This window comes from Sminthopsis crassicaudata, chromosome 3 (genome assembly GCF_048593235.1).
Source record: "Sminthopsis crassicaudata isolate SCR6 chromosome 3, ASM4859323v1, whole genome shotgun sequence".
In the NCBI taxonomy this organism is placed as follows: Eukaryota; Metazoa; Chordata; class Mammalia; order Dasyuromorphia; family Dasyuridae; genus Sminthopsis; species Sminthopsis crassicaudata.
The window spans coordinates 524,372,886-524,392,886 of record NC_133619.1 but is presented as its reverse complement, the minus strand read 5'-3'; the positions used below and the strand labels follow the sequence as shown (position 1 = coordinate 524,392,886).

Sequence of the window (20,001 nt, the reverse complement as noted above, 5' to 3'; positions counted from 1 at the left end):
ACATTCCTCATTCCCAAGACAGCAAGCAATCTGATATAGTTTGAATATATGCAACCCTTTTAAACATATGTCCATATTTGTCATGTTGTGCAAGAAAAATTAGACCAAAAGGGGGAAAAAACCACAAGGAAGAAAAAAAATAAGCAAAAATATTTTTTCAATCCACATTTGGTCTCCATGTTTTCCTATCTATATGCAATTGGTACTCCCATCCCAAGTCTATTGGAATTGAGAAGGGAAGAATGTTGATGAACTGTCAAAGATAGTGGAATAGATTGAAGAGTTTTGAATGCTAGGATAAACATTTTGAACTTGGAAATTGTTGAATGGTAGTGAGCAGATAAAATTACATGATCAGATTTATGCATAAGGAAGATTAGTTCTTTTAAGTATGAAGGCATTAGAGATGGGGAGGGTTTAGGAGGTAGGATGGTCTATTATGAGGATATTATGATAGTTTATGTATGTCATAATCAAGCCTTGAACGAGGGTGGTTTAGAGGTAACCAAGAGGAATGTCTAGAGAAGATGATGGTTCTGCACAGATGCAAAATAGCAGAGATAGAGTCAATAGGGTCAGATAAGTAAATAGTCAATAGAAGGTGAAAACTAGGAAGCGTCAAACATTAAGATTTCAAATGTGGGAGAGTCACTGAATGTTCATCCCTTTGGATGGTGACTGAATTAAGTCAGAATAAGAAGCAGGTTCAAGTGGAAAGACACTTAGCTTGACTATGAATAAGCCTGAGTTCCTGATGAGTAATCCAAATAATCCTAATCATAGGTAGTTGGAGATGCTTGTCCAGAGTTTGGAAGATACTTTAGGGCTATATTATAGATTTGGGAATCATCTACACAGAGATAGTTTTTGAAGTCATGAGTGTGAATGGAGAGAGTCTGAAGTCACAAAAAGGGCCAATATTTTTGGAAGGGAATGTATTCAGAAATAGTGTGTAGTAAATCATATTAAATGCTATAGTATTGCTAGCAATAATTCACCTTTATGTAGTGCTTTAGGGAATGAAAGAAGGAAACAAATATTTATCACTTCCCTTTTTTGTCACTTTAGCCAATCTGATAGGTGTGAGGTGATATCTCAGATTTGTTTTAATTTGTATTTCTCTAATCAAAAGTGCACTTCTTCATTTGCTTATAGATAGTTTTATTTTTTCATCTGAAAATTGCCTGTTCATGTCATTTGATTATTTATCAATTGGAGAATCGCTTGTATTCTTATAAAATCTGACTCCATTCTCTATATATTTGAGTAATTGAGGCCTTTATCAGACACATTTGCTGTAAAGATTGTTTCCTAGCTTTCTGCTTTCATGCTAATCTTGGTTACATTGGGTTCCTTTCTATAAACCTTTTAATTTAATAAAATATGCTTTATTTAAAATAAATAAATACATAAATAAATAAATATATGAACGAAGCTATCTGTACTTGACTCCATTAGAAGCAAATCTTGGGGAATGATCGTTTCTTTCCTCAGTTATAACTTCCTGCCATGTCATAGTTACTCTTTCTTGAAGATATGGAGTGGGAGCTAATGCAGAATCTATAGAGGACAGGGTACATTTCAGCCCAGCAAAGACCCTTTGAGTCAAAGATTACTCTGTTGAATTGCAAGAAGAAAGGTTCCTCCTCAGTGCCTCACTAGCATTAAGATTTTTATACAGAGTCCCTATTCACATAGATACTTTCTAAGTTATGGAATGATGCCTTTAGACTTTGTGCAGTGGGTATTATATCAAAAGTGCCTCTGCCTGGATCTTTTAGCTGGTTGACCTATTGAGTTGATGTCAAGGTTGTGAGTTGCATCCCTGTGTGGACCAGTTAGCTTTTCTATATTCCATAGCCATACATGATGGAATTTGGAAAGAGGGAAGAAGGAGATCATTGATTCATAGATTTAGATCTGAAGGGAACTTCAGTGGCTAATCTAGTTCAATTCTCTTGTTTTACATGTGAGGAAACTGAGGTGCAGGGAGATGAAGTGATTTTTGTAAGGCCATATAGGTAGTGTCAGAGGCAAGGTTTGAACCCAGATATGTTAGGTCCAGAATCAGTGATCTTTCTGCTGTAGTGAGAAGATGGGGAAATAATATGGCAAAGAGAAGTAGAGGCATAGAGAAGCATCTAAATAATAAACAATATGAGATTTAAAAATTTTGAAACAATGGGTGAAAGGTACAAAATACAATGTTAGATTCACCTTCCTAACAAATAGATCCATTCAGGAGGATAAGTTGCTCATCCAAGTAGCAAGCTCTGTCATTAAAGGTTCATTTTTCTATTCTTTGAATGTTATACTTTGACTCATTCAGTGCGGAATAGAATCATAGGAAAGTCATTGAACCACATCATCATTATCACCATCATTACCCCATCATGATCACCATGGTCATTGTCATCATTATGGTTAATATTTGTATGAGTGTGTAAAGTAATTTATATATTTTATCTTACAGAATGTTAGAGCTGATGAGACTTAGAAGTCTTATTTATAAAAGAGAAAATAGACTAGAGGGTTATAGTGACACAATCAGTGACAGAGCCAAAACTAGAGTCTAGGTCTTTGGATTCAATTTCCAGTGTTCCTTCTACTTATTTACAATGCTTCTTTTAAATCAATCAACCAACCATTTATAGCCCCCTTCATTCAATCATTATTATATACCTTCTACAGGGAAAAGGACTGTCTTTGATGCTGTGGGAGATTGAAAGATAATAGCTCCTAAACACATGGAACTTACTACTGACTATTTACAAAAATGAGTATCTTCCTTCTTCACAGTAGTCACTTAGAGATTCTGTATATTTACTTCAATACTGCTGAAAACATTTTTGAGAATAGTTTTCAGAGCCTCTTCTTTTGGTCAGGAATGCAATTAATCATACCATTCTCCATGTGAGAAAATACAATACTACTTCAGCACATCTACTTTATGGTGTGATTTACAGGAATGCATTGCTCTGGGAAGCTGAAACTCTATTTAAGCAAAGTCTGGATATCCTTTTGTTGGAGAAATTATGGGAAAGTGGGAAATTAAATGAGATGTCTTCAAAGATTCCTTTTAATAAAAAAAATACAACATTGTTATGACTAGTAAGCCCCTGATAGTTAGCTTCTTTTCAAGGGTGAGAGACTGCAATTTAGAGGAAAAATCTGGGAATGTGTAGACTGAAGAAATGATTTAAGATTGGCTTCAAGCATTTGGAAGGAGTGTAATATGGCAGAAAGATTTGATTTATTCTGTTTAGTTCCACAACAGGACTAGAAGCTAAGGTTGGAAATTTCAACTCCCTATGTTATAGAAAAAAAGTTTATGCAGCTGGAGGTCACAGCATGTGCATTTTCTCTGCGCGCACACACACACACACACACACACACACACACACACACACCCCATAACAAAAAGCAGTATGATTTCAGGAAGAGGATGTGCCAGCTCTAGAGGCAGGATACTTAGGTCCTGAGGCCCAATCTGACCCCTTCTCTCTGGGTAACCCTGGACAAGGTGTTGTTTCTTTTTGAGCCTTAGTTTCTTAATCTGTAAAATGAGGATCTTAACACTTAGCACATATCTCAAAGGATTATTGTGATAAAAGCATTTGATGAACTTTAAAGAAAGTGTTCAAATCAGTGTGAACCATTATTCTTTGTCTTCTTTGGAGAATCCAGCAATTATCTAGGGAAAAATATTGCTTTCTTAAGTTCAACTTGAGAATTTATTAATGAAGATATACTTGGCCAAGATAGTCAACAGGGCAGGAAATAATAGGAATACTAGTGATACTTTGGTTATTGTTTCATTATTCAGAAAATTCCAGTTTGGCCACACATAAGGGCAGTGACAGAGATTCTTGGCCAAAGAAGAAGGTATCCTCCAAACCAACTTACCTTGAGAATATATGCATGAGAAATTGTGCAGTAGTGGCTAGAGAACTGATCTTGGATTTAGGAAGACCTGTTCTCTCTCTTCTTCTGATGGACAAATCCTAATCTCTCAAGGTCTAAGACAGCTTTTCCATGCTATAAGCTGCAGAAATCTACTTCCCTGTGACCTTAGAGGAACTTAGAGGAATTCCTTTTATTAGTGAAGCCATAGGTCTAGTCTTGTTCCAAAACATTCTTCATTATAATATGGCTCTTGAAAACTAGATTCATTCCTGGTGATGTCCTTAGCTTACATAGGCAATTGGCACTCACTGTTAATTTAATCTCTCAAGTGCTATTGGTTTCTGTCATTAATTATGACTAAAAGGGCTTAGAGACACTATTATGCAGTGAGTGCTGGAAGCTTTTACCCTTTCCCCTTTCTTTCCTGCGTGAGTGATTGAGAAGCCACAATAATGAATAGGACTGATAACAGGAAGGCTGGAGGAGGAGAAAGAAAGACCCAGAGTGAAGTGGTAACAACCAGAGGAGGTTTTTGCCTTTATCTTGCAGGAACCTGTGCAAAGAATGTTCAAAAAATGTTCAAAACTTGCATTTACCTTTTCTGAGAACCTGGTGAGTGGTTTTGCTATGAAGTTCTAGGAGAATAACAAGGAAATTAGAGAGGAAGAAAATTCTGTCAAAGGGGGAATAAGATCTAGGTTCAATTTATTCATTAATAAGTATTTACTAAGCACCTACTATGTGACAGGTCCTGGGTTAGGTTCTGTTGTTTATTAAAAGATTAGATGAATCACTTAGCCATATTAGGTCCTGAATAAATTGTTAAACTGAGTTGAAATTAAGCCTGAGTTTTTTTGATCTCTAAAATGGATGATAAAAATACTCTCCCTTATAATGTTGCTTGGGAGACTCAAATAGATGATGAATATAAAACTCTATGGAAAAACAAAGTTATATCTCTATATAGCAATGTATAGAAAAATGTGTTTGTGAATTTTTATTGATCATAAACAAAGGAAAATGTGAAGAGCAAATGAATTTTCCTTTATGGAAAAAATAATGTTTGGCTTTTTGATCTGGACCTGTGATTTCATGAGTAAATAGAGTTTCTAAATAATAAATTTCTTAAAGTCAGCACAAATTGGAAATCAGTCTTTCATTTTTAACTTTAGAGGATTGCCAGGGGCACTGAGGATAAATGGATTGCATAGGGTCTCACAGCCAGTATATGTCAAAGCTGGGACTTGAATCCAAGGCACCCTGACTCTAAGACCAGACAGCCATCTACTGTGAACATCTGCTTCTCATTCTTTGTTTATGATATCCTAAATAAGTAAAGCTGGTAGAGAGGCTTGTGTGTGTGTGTGTGTGTGTGTGTGTGTGTGTGTGTGTGTGTGTGTGTGTTTGAATGATGACTGTTCAGATTAAAGGGAAGGTCCTTATTTAGGTCATATGCTTCTTCTATGACTTTGAGAATTTCAATAGAGAAATTTATATGGGTAGAAACATAATGGAGGTTTAGACATAGCATAATCAAGATCATGAGTTATGACTCCTAGAATTTGCAGCTGGAAGGAACCTTGGAAAACATCTTCATCCTGAAAACTAAGAAACAGGCTCAGAGTTGAAATTGAGCCTGAATCACACGGGTATTAGGGTGCTATTCACCTCAAATGTAGACTAGGTCTCCCTCTCTTTGCTCCTTAAATCTATTTCTACATGAAGCGAATAAACATTTATTAGGTTACTACTATGTATCAGGCAATGTAGGAAGTGTCTTTTAAATATTATTTTATTTGATTCTTACAGCAACAGTCCTGGGAGATGGGTAGCTATCATTATTATCCCAATTTTACAGGAAACTGAGGTAAATAGAAGTTAAGTGGCTTACCTAGGGTCACACAGCTAGTAAGTGACAGGGGCTAGATTTGAACTCATGTCTTCCTGACTTTTATCCCAGTGTTCTATCCAAGACTTTTTTCTTTTCCTCTAGCAATATATGATCTAGAAGTGTGTGATTCACACTCTTAGCTAAGCAGATTCAAAGAATCCTGAACTCAGAGTTGGATGGGACTTTGGAGATCATCATGTCCAATCTATACTCAATTAGCAATCTACTCTTCTATCTCCAATAGTTTCACTTCCTGGAAAAGGGATCTCATTCCTTCCAAAATCAGCACATTCTACTCTTAAATAGTATTAATTTTAGGATGTTTTTCCTTGCACCCTTTTATAACTTTTACTATTGTCCCTAGTTCTGTTCTCTGGAGAGAGGAAAAAAAAACCTCCAGAAAGAAATGTCCCAAGTTTAATGAGTTGGAATTCACAGCTTCTTTTATTGAGTATACCTGGAGAACTTAAAGTTAATTTTATCCTAAAGGTGAATATTTATTGAATATCTAAGAACAGCTAATACTGTCAATCCTCTACTTTTGTGGGAGTAACTTTTCTAGAAAAGTGTAAAAAGTCAAAAATGTGAATATTGATATATTGAACATTAGGGACATTCATAACCACTCAACACTAAAGTTTTGCTAGATATTATTGAAAATATAGTTTTCTGAATGTAATTCTTTTTAACAAAACATTAATTCTGATAATATCCACTTTTCCAACACAATAACCATAAACTAACCCATAAGAGACAACATAGAAGGAAATGAGAATGGATAGAGTCAGCTCTGTTTGCCTTAATTTCCTCATCTGTAAAAAATAGGGATAATAATAGCACTTATTTCCCATGGTTGTTGTGAAGATCAAATGAGATAATAATTATAAAGTACTTTAATACAGTGCCTGACACTTAGTAGGTCCAAATGTTAGATATTATTATTATTATTATTATTATTATTGAATTCCACAAAAAATCTTTTTCATTTGGGCTACTCTCTGGTCATGTATCCATCTTCTTGATGCATGTATCTTTATTTTGTGCATGAGTGCAGAACTTTGCATTTGTAACTATCATATTTTACATTATTAGATTTAACACATTGTTCTAGTCTATTGAAATAGTTTGAATTCTAATTCTATACTTAAATTAAGTCACTCCCACATAAAATATAGTTATAATACCAAATTGGACTACTTGATGACAAATGATGATGCAAGGCTTTGATTCCACTTTCCTATGTTTAAAATGGATGCTCTTATTTATTTTAGCCTCAGAGTACTGTTGTGATCATAAAAGAGAAAGCTAATTTAGGATGGGTTAGAAAACCAAAAGGAAATACTTTTACTTCTTTTACAAAAGTCAGTAGCAAATGGACTGGAGGCATAGTAGCATCCAGTCTAGTACTGGACCCAGACCATATTAGTTTGATCATACTTTGGCCTGGTCAGACCACATATAGAGTATTCTATTTAATTCGGGGTCATCACATTTTAAGGATATTATTAACCACAAGAATATCCAGATAAGAGGTGATGGAAGACCATAAAGTTCAGCTGAAAGAAGTGAGGATGTTTGTTTTTTTTGGAAAGAGAAAACAGAAGGGGAAGATTGGGGTCTCCAAGTATTTGAAGAGGCATCAGAAGATACAAGTATGAGTCATACTTAGTTGTTGCAGGGGGACCAGCTTTGACTTGATAAAAGGAAAACTTTCCTAACAATTAGAACTATTAAAAATGGAATGAGTTTTTTCTCCTTTTAGCTACATAATCAATCTTTGGGGGGAAGGGAGGCAGGTAAGTGACTTGCCTGGGGTCACATAGTTAGTATCTGAAGCTGGGTTTAAATTCAGATCCTCAGTTCAGTTCAGAGTTGATACGCTATGCACTGTATTACCTAACTATCCCAACAAAACATTCAATCAATCATCAAGTTATTATCATTTTTAATAATAATAATTATTAATAATTAAGTCACAATTAATAAATGACAAATTTGGGACCAGAAGCAATGTCATTTGACTCCAAATCCCTTACTCTTCTTACTGTACTGTTTTACCTTCCCTCCCTTTCTCCTTTTTTTTTTTCCTGAGACAGTTGGGGTTAAGTGACTTGCCCTGGGTCACACAGCCAGGAAGTGTTAAGTGTCTGAGGTCAAATTTGAACTCAAGTTCTCCTGACTTCAGAGCTGGTATTCTATCCACTGTACCACCTTGCTGCTCCTCTCTCAATTTTTGAAATGGTGATTTTTGTCTGGATCTGAGATTTCAAATACATTAGTGAGATGTCCTTACCTTTGTTTTTTGTTTTTGCAGGGTTGTTTTTTTTTTTTTTTTTTTTTGTTGTTGTTGTTTTTTCAGTCATGGCCCCATTTGGAGTTTTCTTTGCAAAATACTGGAGTAGCTTGCCATTTCCTTCTCCAGCTCATTTAATAGATGAGGAAATTGAGGCAAAGAGATAAATTTTCCTGACCACTCTATCCACTGAGCCATCTAGCTATCCTACCTTTAAGGTGCTTATATTTAAGCTTATATAAAACTCTCCTATAAACCTGTGGACAGCAGCAAGGGTGAAGCACATACAATGCCCACTCATATCCTTGTGTACAATTGAAAAATAACCTATTTTGGCATTGTAAAGGCTATTCCAAGCTTAGCCAGTTCAACCTCCCCACAGAGCTCCAAAAATTGTTTGGTCCAGCTTCTTGACCATAAATGAAACTTTCCCTTATCTATCATGGGACTTTTTCCATAAAGAAGAATGCAAGGGAGGGAAGAGGAAGGAGAAATTATTGACTTAGTCCTGCCCTAGGTCCCTATATTATCATCGGAGGATAATTGGATGCTATACATGTAGAGGCCTTGTGTCAGGACTTTCCTTTGCTTGGCCTGGGAATTAATAGAGAAGATCAGGGAAGCTGATCTTTTCCCTTTCTTAGCTGTACCCTCCCTTTCTTTCCCTTTGTTTTATAAACACGGGGCATTATTTTTAGATGCTTTTTACCAGCACCAGCCAAAACCTTTTGTCCTTGTGGGATCATTCAGAATAAAAAAATGTCCTTCCTTTTTCAGAACCCTACTGTAAAATATATGGGACATATCGGATTGGGGATTTTTGATGATTCCTACCCAAAGTGGGAATAACCTCTGATATTCTCTTGTTTTGTGTACTCTAGCAAGCCTCTGAGCAGGACAACACTGGAAAGCACATTAGTGGTCATCTAGTTTACTCCCCTCTCACTCCTCATCTTCTATAGAGAAAAGAAATGAAGCTTGAGAATTGAAGAGACTTATTCAAGGTTGCTAGTTGTTGTCATCATTTTTTGGTCATATATGACTCTTCCTGATCCCTTTTAGGGTTTTCTTGAAAAAGATACTGGAGTAGTTTTGCCATTTTTTTCTCCAGTTCACTTTACAGATGAGGAAACTGAGGCAAACAGGGTGAAGTGATTTGCCCAGGATCACACACAGTGTCTGAGGTCAGATTTGAACTCAGGAAGGAGAATCTTACTGATTGTAAGACCTTCTTTATCCACTGCACCACCTGAATAACCTAATAACAATAATAACTAGTACTTAAATACCGAGTTTTAAGGTCTGCAAAACACTCTACATATGTTACTTCATTTGGGCCATATGTGATACCCTCATTTTGCTGATGAGGAAACTGAGGTTGAGAGAGGTTAATTGATGTTTGTCTCACTCTCTCTTCCAGTTACTGAAGTCCAGTGGCAAGCCAAAAGGCAAGATGGCGTTCAGTGGTCCAGGATGCAGTGGATGATGTTGGTGACTTCAGTGTCTGACCACACTTTAAGCATCCCAGAGTTCCTGCTTCAGTTACCTACATGATGGTTGACACAAATTGTTCTCATTCTGCTGGGGGACGTCTTCATGTGCTTGGGTTACCCCCTGATGTTTTTCAGGCCTGTCAGTCACCCTCCCCTTGATTCAGCCCATCTGAAGAGACAATTTTACCTGGATGTGACTGCTGCACATGCTACAGCTTCTTGGAGCCATAGGTGGGACACCAAAGATGGATGAGCAGCCCTGGAAAAGGGCTCAGCAGCCCTCACACCATGGGGCTAGCCCTCTCTGCATCCCCATATACCCCAAGGGTTATAAAACCAAATTATGTCCAGATACAGACTCGAACCTGAGTTTTTCTGATATGTTATATATTATACTACGGTACCTCTCTTAAGTATTGCTGATGGTATTTAGGTTATGAGGATCATAGGATCACTTGGATTTGAAGCCAAAAGGAACCTTCAAAGCTATTTTCCAGATGAGCAACCAAAGCTGAGAGATTAAATTAAAAACCTGAGATCACAGATAACAAGATTCATGATCTCTTCTCTAAATCTTTCTTTTCATAGTTCCTTCTATGGTACTATGTTCTTTACCTTTTTAACCAATCTCGTCAACGTGGATTGTGGCCTTTAGACTAATGAAAAGGGAAGAGAGAAGGCAGGATAGTCATCTCTAAAGTCAGACATTTTGGTCCTTTATAGAAGTCAATATTTATTTTTCCTTTGATCACTTGAACAGAAAAATGTTCTGTAAAATCTTCATGTCTTAATCTCTACCAGGAACTTCCCTCAAGGCTTATGCTGGAACAAGGTGATATATTTGCTTATTCAGGGAGAACAAACTGTGTAAATGCAAAATCTTGAACATGGTCCTGGGTAGGATGGGGGTGGTGGTGATAACTGGTGTTCATTGTATTGGAATTCTGACTATAGATAGAAGCCTTTATTATGCCAAAATTTTCTACTCAAAACTCCACATCTTATTATTCCCTACTCTCCTTATTCCCACCTAATGTCATGAAAACCCAGTTCACACTTCTCTGCCTGGCTTTTTAATTTTTTTTTTTTGCATGTGTGGTGAATTTACCCTTTTTAGTTTGGATGCTGGTAATTTTGTTTTCTTCTTTCTTTTCTAAAAAATCTAATTTACCAAAATTTACCTATTTTCTTTTTTCCCTCCCATAAAACCAACTCTTAGTTTTATTTATTAGTTCAATAAATTTTTTACTTTTAAATTTATTAATCTCTCCTTTAATTTTCAGAATTTCTAATTTGACATTTAATTGAAGATTTTTAATTTATTCTTTTCCTAGCTTTTTTAGTTGTATGTCCAATTCATGATCTTTTTAAAATCTCTTTTATTTAAATAAACATTTAAAGATATAACATTTCCCCTAAATACTGTCTTGGTTGCATCACCATACACTTTGATATCTTGTCTCATTATTGTTCTTCCTTGTGGTGAAATTGTTGCTTGTTTCTATAATTTGTTGTTAATCTACTCATTCTTCAGGATTAGTTTACTTAGTTTCTAATTAATTTTAATTTAAAAAAATTTTCAATATTATTTTATTTTTCCAAATATATGTAAAGATAGTTTTCGACATTTGTTTTTGTAAGATTTTGTGTTCCAATTTTCCCCTTCTTTTCCTTACCTCTCCCCTCCCCAAGATAGCAAGTAATTTAATACAGAACAAAAGGGGAAAACTTATGAGAAAGAAAAAAGCAAACAAACAAGAAATTGAAAATACTATGTTTCGATCCATATTCAGTCTCAATAGTTCTCTCTCTGGATTTGGATGGCATTTTCCAACCCATCTCTATTGGAATTACCTTGAATCACCACATTGTTAAGAAGAGCCAAGTCCATCACAGGTGATCATCAAATAATCTTGTTATTGTGTACAATGTTCTCTTGATTCTGCTTACTTCACTGAGCATCAGTTTGTGTAAGTCTTTCCAGCATTTTCTGAAATCAGTCTGTTATTATTTCTTATAGAACAATGATATTCCATTACATTTTGTTCATATACTATAACTTATTCTGCCATTCCCAATTGATGGGCATCCATTCATTTTCTAGTTTCTTGCCACTACAAAAAAGGCTGCCGTAGATATTTTTGTACATGTGGTTCTTTCCTTTTATGATCTTTTTGGGATACAGATTTAGTAATAAGACTTGTATTAAAGGATATACACAGTTTTATAGCTTTTTGGGCAAAGTTCCACATTGCTCTCCAGAATGGTTGGATCAGTTTGCAATTACACCAGTTTTCCCACATCCCCTCCAACATTTATCATCATCTTTTCCTGTCATCTTAGTCATCTGAGAGGTATGAGTCGATACCTCAGAGTTGTCTTAATTTGCATTTCTCTAATCAGTGATTTAGAGTATTTTTTCACATGACTAGAAATCTCTGCCTGGCTTTTAAGGCCCTTATGAATCTGCCTATAGCCTACCTAGCCTAAATTATCTCTTGGAAAGTACATTTTGGTGGATGTAAGTGCCATTATTATTGTGTTTATTTCTATCTCTTTCTCATACATATGCCAATCTCCTTCTGCCTAAGCAGTACTCTCTTTCCCTCTCAGTTTATCTAGATCTTTGCATTCTTCAAAGTCAACTCAATTCAGTTAAATTTAACAAACATTTAATAAGTACCATTCACCTTGCTTAGCACTGGGGATCCAAAAAAAAATAGATAGTCCATAAAGATTCTAGCCTCTGTATGATGTAATTTTTTGAGCAAAAACTAAATATATTAAATATTGTAAACACTGATAAATTTAAGCTATATAAATAAAAAACTCTTTTGGAGGGTAGATCTACAATAACTTTTATGAGTATATGGGGCAGCTAGATGGCACAGTGGATGGAGTATCAACCCTGAAGTCAGGAGAACTTGAATTCAAGTATAGCCTTCAGATATTTAACACTTCCTAGACATGTGATCTTGCACAAGTCACTTAACTCCACTTGCCATGACAAAATAAAAGAGTATTTGGGGACCTGTGTCAATTTGAGAATCACTGTTCTGAATGGTAGCTCTTCAGATATTTGATGACTGATCATGTCACTGTGAGACAATGGAAAGAACACACTGACTGGTGACCCAGGTTCAATTCATTCCTCAGACTGCTATTTTGTTCAACTGTGAGCAAACCATTAAACTTTTGAACCTCAGTTTCCTTATCTGTAAAATGAGGGGATTGGACTAGAAGGCCCCCTAAGGTCCCTATGATTCTATAACTCTTCTTCTTCAGAATATGTATCCTGGGTTCCTTCAACTCTCCCTTATATGACTCCTACTACATTCCAACTTGTTTGTGTCACTCCTGAAATATGGTGTCTAAACTGAAACCACAAAGTACAGAGGGAATTATCAGCTTTAGACTTATTTTATGGTTATTGAAGTTTGAATTAGCTGGTTTTTTACATTTTTTAAAAATTTCTCAGTTACATTATATTGTTGGCTCCTAATGAGCTCTTAATTAAAACATTGAGGTCTTACTTATAGTAACTACTGTCTAATCATATCTCCTTTCCTTTATATTTACACCTGATTTTTTGAAATGCAATATATAGGTTGAATTTAGAGCTAGAAAGAATCTTATGGAATATCTAGTCTAATCAGAGCATAACAGAAGCCATGTGGTTCAGTCTGTTACCTGAATGAGATTTTTGTACAATATAGTTGACAAAGAGGTTTCCTTTGTTGTTCAGTCATTTTAGTCACAGCTGACTCTGTGACCCCATTTGGAATTTTCTTGTCAAAGATACTGGAGTGGTTTGCCATTTCCTTCTCTAACCCATTTTACAGAAGAGGAAACTGAAGCACGGAGGGTTAAGTGACATGCTCAGAGTCACACAGCTTACAAGTGTCTGAGGTCAGATTTGAACTCAGGAAAATGAGTCTTCTTGACTACTACAGATCTATCCACTACATTACTTAGCTTCCTGAAAAGAAGTTATCTGGTATTTTGTTTGTTTGTTTGTTTTTGTAGTGGGGGGAAAGTCATTCTACATTTGAATATCTCCAATTATCTGAAAGTATTCATTCACATCAAGCCTAAATATGTCTTTTTAACAATTTCCACAAGTTCTCCCCTTTAGGACTAACCATAATAAGTCTAATCTATTTTATCTTTGACAGCTCTTCAAAAACAGTTATATGTAGGGCTGTCAGAATGTAAACTCCTTGAAAGCTGGGACTATCTTGTTTTTCTATTTTTATCCCAACCAGTTAAGCACAGTACTTTGTGCACAGTAAGCACTCAATACATGTCTTTTCCTTCCTTCTTTCCTTCATTCCTCATGTCTCTCTTAATCCTTTCATTTTCTAAAGTAGTGGTAGCAAGTTTAAATAGAAACAGGGTACTAAGCTGTACACAGGGATTCTTTGTGGCTTCATGTTGAATTAGAAAACCATAAATTATCTATCTTTTGTTGCATTTTAATGTATTTTGTTAAGTATTTTCCAATAATATCTTAATTTGGTGACCTACATCTTATATTTGACACTTCTATTCTAGATTAAATATCCCTAATTCTTCTTGTTTATCCTCATAAGACATTATTTCGTAGTAGCTCATCATCTTGACCACTTACAATCAAGAATGTGAGTCCCTGAGATATCAAATAACTTGTCTAAGACTCAATAAATAGTAAGTGGCAAGGTTATGATTCAAATCCAGATCTTTGGAGCCAAGATGAATACTCTCTTCACATTCTAACCATGCAGTTTTTTTTTTTTGTACTAATTCTGTGTAAGGAATTCCTAGTGAGTAAATTTCCTCTGCATGCCTATATATTTATGCATGTGAAATTTCATCTTGTTGGAATTTCCAAATTTGTGTTAAAATAAAATATTAAAATCTGTGATTCTTACTGTGAGATTTTCATATTTATTTTTGCATTTGTTTTTATTTGCACATGGGGACATAATTCCCATACCTTCTTGATGCTGGATCTTCATTATCTGGATGAGTAATCCAAAGAAATGGAATTCCCTCACATCTAGCCAAGTCTTAAACCTTTCTACTAACTTTTGGGAGGTGTCTATTCAAGCCTGGCAGGCTGTGGGTGCTAGTTGCCATTCTCTCAGCTCTGACTCACCATCTTTGCACAAAAAGGGAGGAAGATTTATGAATGTATTTCCTTTGGAAAGGGCCACTACCATGGTTTATCTCATCCACTTCAAATTACCTCTTTCCTTTTTTTTTTTCAGACATACAAGCCATATAGTCTAGTATTTATATATTTTCTGTGTGTATCTCTTTTTGATACCAGGGACCCTGTTACACATTTTTCTTCTATTTTCCATCTTTATGATGGTGCTGGGTAAATAGTAGATGTGTAGTAATTTCTTCTCCTTTAGGAAAGTATAGATAGATAGAGAGTATAAACTCCCTGAGAGAAGGTAGTGTTTCATTTCTTTGTATCCTTGGTGTCTCACCCAATAATAATTTAAACAATCAATCAAAAATCATTTATTAACTTCCTACCCTGAGCCAGGAATTTGCCAGACATCGAAGGTACAAGGACAAAATGAAACAGTGATTTAGACTGTACAGGGCTTTGTATACCAAACAGGGAAGTCTGTGTTTTGTACTTGAGACAAATGGAGGCCATTGGAACTTTCTGAGCAGGAAAGTGCCATGGTCAGAACTTTAGGAATATTACTTTGTCAGCTGTGTGGAGGATGAAGTAGAGGGGAGAGACTGGATGGAGTGAAAATAATTAGGAGACTATTACTATAGTCAAGGTGGGAAGTAATGAGAGCCTGAAGTAGGGTGATGGCTTTTTAAGTGGAGAAAAGATGATGGATGTGAGATATCTTGTGGAGGCAAAATTGATTTTGATTGGCAAGTGATTGAATGTGAGGGAATTGAAAAAGAGAGGACTGAGAATCACTGTGAGGTTGTCAGCTTAGATAAGTGCTTCATAGAGCCAACAGTAGAAGGAAAGTAGTTAGGAAGAGGGCAGGTAATGAGTTCTATTTTGAATATATTGAGTCTGAGAGGGTTATGGGGCACATGGTTGCAAATGTCCAATAGGCAGCTGGTGCTACAGGAAACAGTCTAGGATGGAATATGGGATATTTAGATTTGTGGAGGAGAGGGAGATCATCTACATAGAGAAGACAGTTTAATCCATGGTAGGTGTAAAGATCATTAAGAGAGTGGGGCAGAGACAGGAGAGATACAGATAAAGATATAGATGATAGAGACAGAGAGGGGGGCTGGGAGGAATAGAAAGGAAATATAATTAATAATGTTAAAAGTTGAAAAGAGAATAAATAGGATGAAGATTATTTGTTAGTTAGGAGATCATTTGTAACTTAGAAAAAACGGTTTCATTTTAGTGATGAGGTCCAATGCCAGATAGCAAAGGATAGAGAAGTGACTGGGAGGAGAAGCAAAAGTGGTGAGTGCAGATAGCTTTTTATAGGAGTTTGGCTATGAAAGTGGTGAGATAGCTTGAAGCTTTAGTAGCTCACACAAAAATTTTTGGTTTTGTTTTGTTTTTTAGGATAGAAGAGATTTATTCATGTGCTTAGTCCTTCTGTTCATTCAACATTTCCAATCTCACTCCAGAACATATGTCCTGAATATAACCGGTGTTCAATAAATACTACTTATTTGAGTGATTTGGCAAGTAATACTCTACTCTAGAACACTGTTCTGTATAGTGGTGGGGATATCAACATGGTCTCAGGGAATTTAAGCCTTATTTAGGGAAACCAGACATATATATATATGTGAAACAGTGGAATAACAAGGTCAAGACGGGGAAGTCTCTGCAGTTTGATATCCAGAGGAGTACATCCACCCCGCATCTCTCTCCTGAGCTCCAGTTTTACCTCACCAAGTGATTGTTGGACATTTCCAAGTGAGTGTCCAGTGGTATATATCACCCCTGCCTCCAACCCCCTCACCCTCTCCCCTAAACCTGCCTCTAGATCTTTCTATATTTTCTATATTTCTTAAAGGCACCACTATCCCTCTGGACAGTCAGGTTCACAACCTTGGAATCTTCTTCAAATCTTCCTCATCTCTCACCTCTCTTTTATATCTAATCAATTATTAAGTCTTATCTCACCATCCTCCATCTCTCCCTTTCTCTCAATCCTCAGGACCAACATCCAGCTTCAGTCCCTCATCATCTTCCATTCAAATGATTATAATGGACTCTTGATGAGTGTTCTTGCTTCTGGACTTTACCTTTTCCAATCTATGATCCCTAATCTATGATTATCCTTTTGCTGTGGTCAAGAAACTTCAGAAGCTTCCATTTACTTCTAGATTAAAATACAAACTCTTCTACTAGGATTTAAAGAGATTTTCAGTAATCTAGGCTATACCTAGCCTACCTTTCCAATCATTTGGCATTAATTCCTTTTCCTCCTAACTGGCCCACTTTTATTCCATTTCCTAACTCCATACCTTTGCCTCTAGTGTTCCCTGTGCCTGGAATACTTTCTCTTCTCACTTTCACCTGTTAGCATCTCTAGCTTCTTTCAAAGATCAGCCAAAGTGCGACATCCTTCATGAGACCCATCCTGCTCCTCTTTGTTGTTAATGCTCTCCTGAAATTACTTTCTGTATATATTGCAAACGAGTGTATGCTCCTTGAGAGTAAGGGATGGTTTTTTTTTGTTTGTTTGTTTTTTTTTTTTTTGTGAACACAGTCTTTCTGACTACCAAAATTTGCTTCTCTTCAGCACTTCTCTGAGGGGAGAAATCATCATGAATAAAAGTCCTAGCTGTTTGACCACCAGCAGCAAGGATGGCTGACCAGCTGCCAAGGCAGAAGCAAGGGCCTTGGGAGTGGAAACCCTAACAGTCATTATCCAGGAATGTGGAAAGGGACCCAGACAACCCCACACCCTGCCAACCAACTGCCATTCCTAGGGCAGACTGGCCAGCCTAGATGAGACAGATAGCATGCTCCAGGCAAGTCAAACCACCTTGACCATCTTCTCCTCTCAGATCCCCATGGAGAAAGCCCAGGACGCTGAACCCAAGAGCCTTGATAATAGCAATGTCCATATTTATCATGCTGGGAATCAACCCCCTGTGGAGGGGCAATTGTTTTGCTAGTGTGGCAGACACATCTATTGAAGATTTGGGACAGAAATCCTTGGCATTGTAAAATGCCAATATCAGGAACTGATATGATTTTATCAGGGGAAATGATGTAAAAAGAGGAATTAACATCTCTGCCTCTGTACTCTATGGACCATGGAACTTTTCCATCTGTCTTGCAAGTAAAAGTTTCCATATGTGTTATCTCCCCCATTGGAATAGAAGGGCCTTGAGAGCAGGAACTATCTGACTTTTTTATTTGTATCCCCAGTGCTTAGCACATAAAAACTCTTAATAAATACTTTATTCATTCAAATGCATGTGGGGAGGGAGTTCGGTGCCATGGAAAGAACGAAGAAGCTGGAGTCAGAAGCTCTGGATGGAATCCCGTCATGGTCCTTTCTTACTCCACGTGTGATATTGGGCAAACTACTTGCTTCTTGTGTCCTAATCTCTAAAATAAAGACCTCAAAGCACCTGGTTAGCTTTAGATCCATGATCTATTTTATGAATTGCATTGACAATATGGATTAGGTGCTAGATTGAATAAAGAGCTTTCAAATGACAGTCAGGGCCCAGAAGAATTGCTTTCCCCTCCATTTCTGTTTCACCCTTCTCTTGGTGTCCTCTAAAAATGGTTGATGTACATAAGCAGAAACTAAGGAAAGAAAATATAAAACTTCCTGAAATACTGGTTTTCCAGGGCAGCTGAGCTCCTGGGCTTTGATCTTTTAGAGCCAGGTTCTGTCTGTACTTGGGAGAGGGCCCATATGTGAGTTGTTGACCCCAATTAATTGACTGCATTAATATTAAAGCTCTTGGGGAGAGAAAGAAATAGAACACATGTGGTATCATTTCCCAGTCTATTATGGTGGAGCTGGACAAGGAGCTGCTGTTACCCTGATCTTATCAAACCCCAAGCACACATGGTGTTCTGGGCGTCTGGCACAGATTCTCCAAAAACATGAAAAGAGAATTATGCTGCTATGGCAACAACAGGGGACAGCTCCCCGATGGCCTCAACAACAGGAACCTGACAGAGGCTAGGGCTGGTGTGGAAGGAAGGCCAACTGGGATTTCAGGGAGACATTGCTCATCCCTGGGATGAGTGATCCAGTACTTCCCACAAGACCAAGCAAACACAAGCCAAGGTGTGATGCTGTATGATACCCATCCCTCACTTACACACCTCAGCCTTGGGCCTCCTCATGTGTCAGGATGAGCTAAAGACAACTAGAAATGGCAAATCTTCAGCATCAGCAGAATTCAGTTACCTGGATGGCCCCGTGGGTGTTTAATCACTGCTTCCTGTTGCTGATTAATATTAACAACTCACATTCAAGCAGAGGTTTTTTTTTTTTTTTTTGGTTTGCAAAAACACTTTCCTCACAACAGTCTCATAAGGCAGGTCGCACTAAAAGGATCATCCTCATTTTTATAGATAAGGACATTGAGGTTTAGGGAGTGAACTTACTTGCTTATAATCAAACAGTTCTACAGAATTAAAAGTGAGATTCACCCTTGGGATTCACTCTTGCCTATTGTAGGGCAGGCACTTTACTAGGCATTGGGCATACAAAAATTAAAAACAATACATTCTTTGTGCTCAAAGCTGTGGGAGTAGAGTGGGGCAGTGGGGTCTTACCATTATATTTAATACAAAGTTCACTGATTTCAGCTTTTTTTTTTTTTTTTTTTTTTTTTTTACAGCTGTGTGTGACTCTTTGTGACCCCATTTGGGGTTTTTGGGCAGAGATAATGCAATGATTTGTCATTTCCTCATTTTGCAGATAAACGGTGAAATGCCCAGGGTCACACAGCATGTATTGGAAGCCAAATTTGAACTTAAAATGAGTTTTCTGAGTCCAGGCCGAGGACTCCACTGTGTCACCCAGCTTCCCCTAATACTACAAGGTAGAGATTGGTAAGGGTGAAAGAGAGATTTAGATTACACATTCTAGGAAAATTTGAGGCAGAAAACAACACTTTTAATGGAGGGAATCTGGGAAGGCTTTAAGGAAGAATTAGTACCTGAGATGAGTGTCAAAGGAAGAAAATGTTAAAAGGTAAGTTTACAAGGAGGGAGTATGTTGGAAGTTTAGGGGAAAGTACATAGAGACAGGAGTCAGAGCAAGCAGGGATCAGAGAATTGCTGGTGGTCCAGTTTGGAGCTCAGATGTCACCCTTCTATAGGAGGTCTTGGCTAACATTGCTAATATTCTTTCTCTCTTCAAATTATTCGATAATGCAGGTTCCAGTTGGAGTGTCAGCTGTGTAAGTGGAAAGAAGGAGGACATATAAAAGATTTC

At 36.9% G+C, this 20,001-nt stretch overlaps 1 long non-coding RNA gene across 1 annotated transcript in view; it reads left to right on the top strand.

Annotated features, from left to right (window-relative positions):
- LOC141563330 (uncharacterized) overlaps window positions 1-20,001 on the top strand; it is a 348,618-nt gene that overhangs the window by 27,543 nt on the left and 301,074 nt on the right. The window contains exons 2-4 of the long non-coding RNA XR_012488392.1: window positions 9,511-9,814; window positions 11,377-11,479; window positions 17,329-19,758. This is a non-coding gene — a long non-coding RNA (uncharacterized LOC141563330). The remainder of the gene's footprint in view (window positions 1-9,510; window positions 9,815-11,376; window positions 11,480-17,328; window positions 19,759-20,001) is intronic.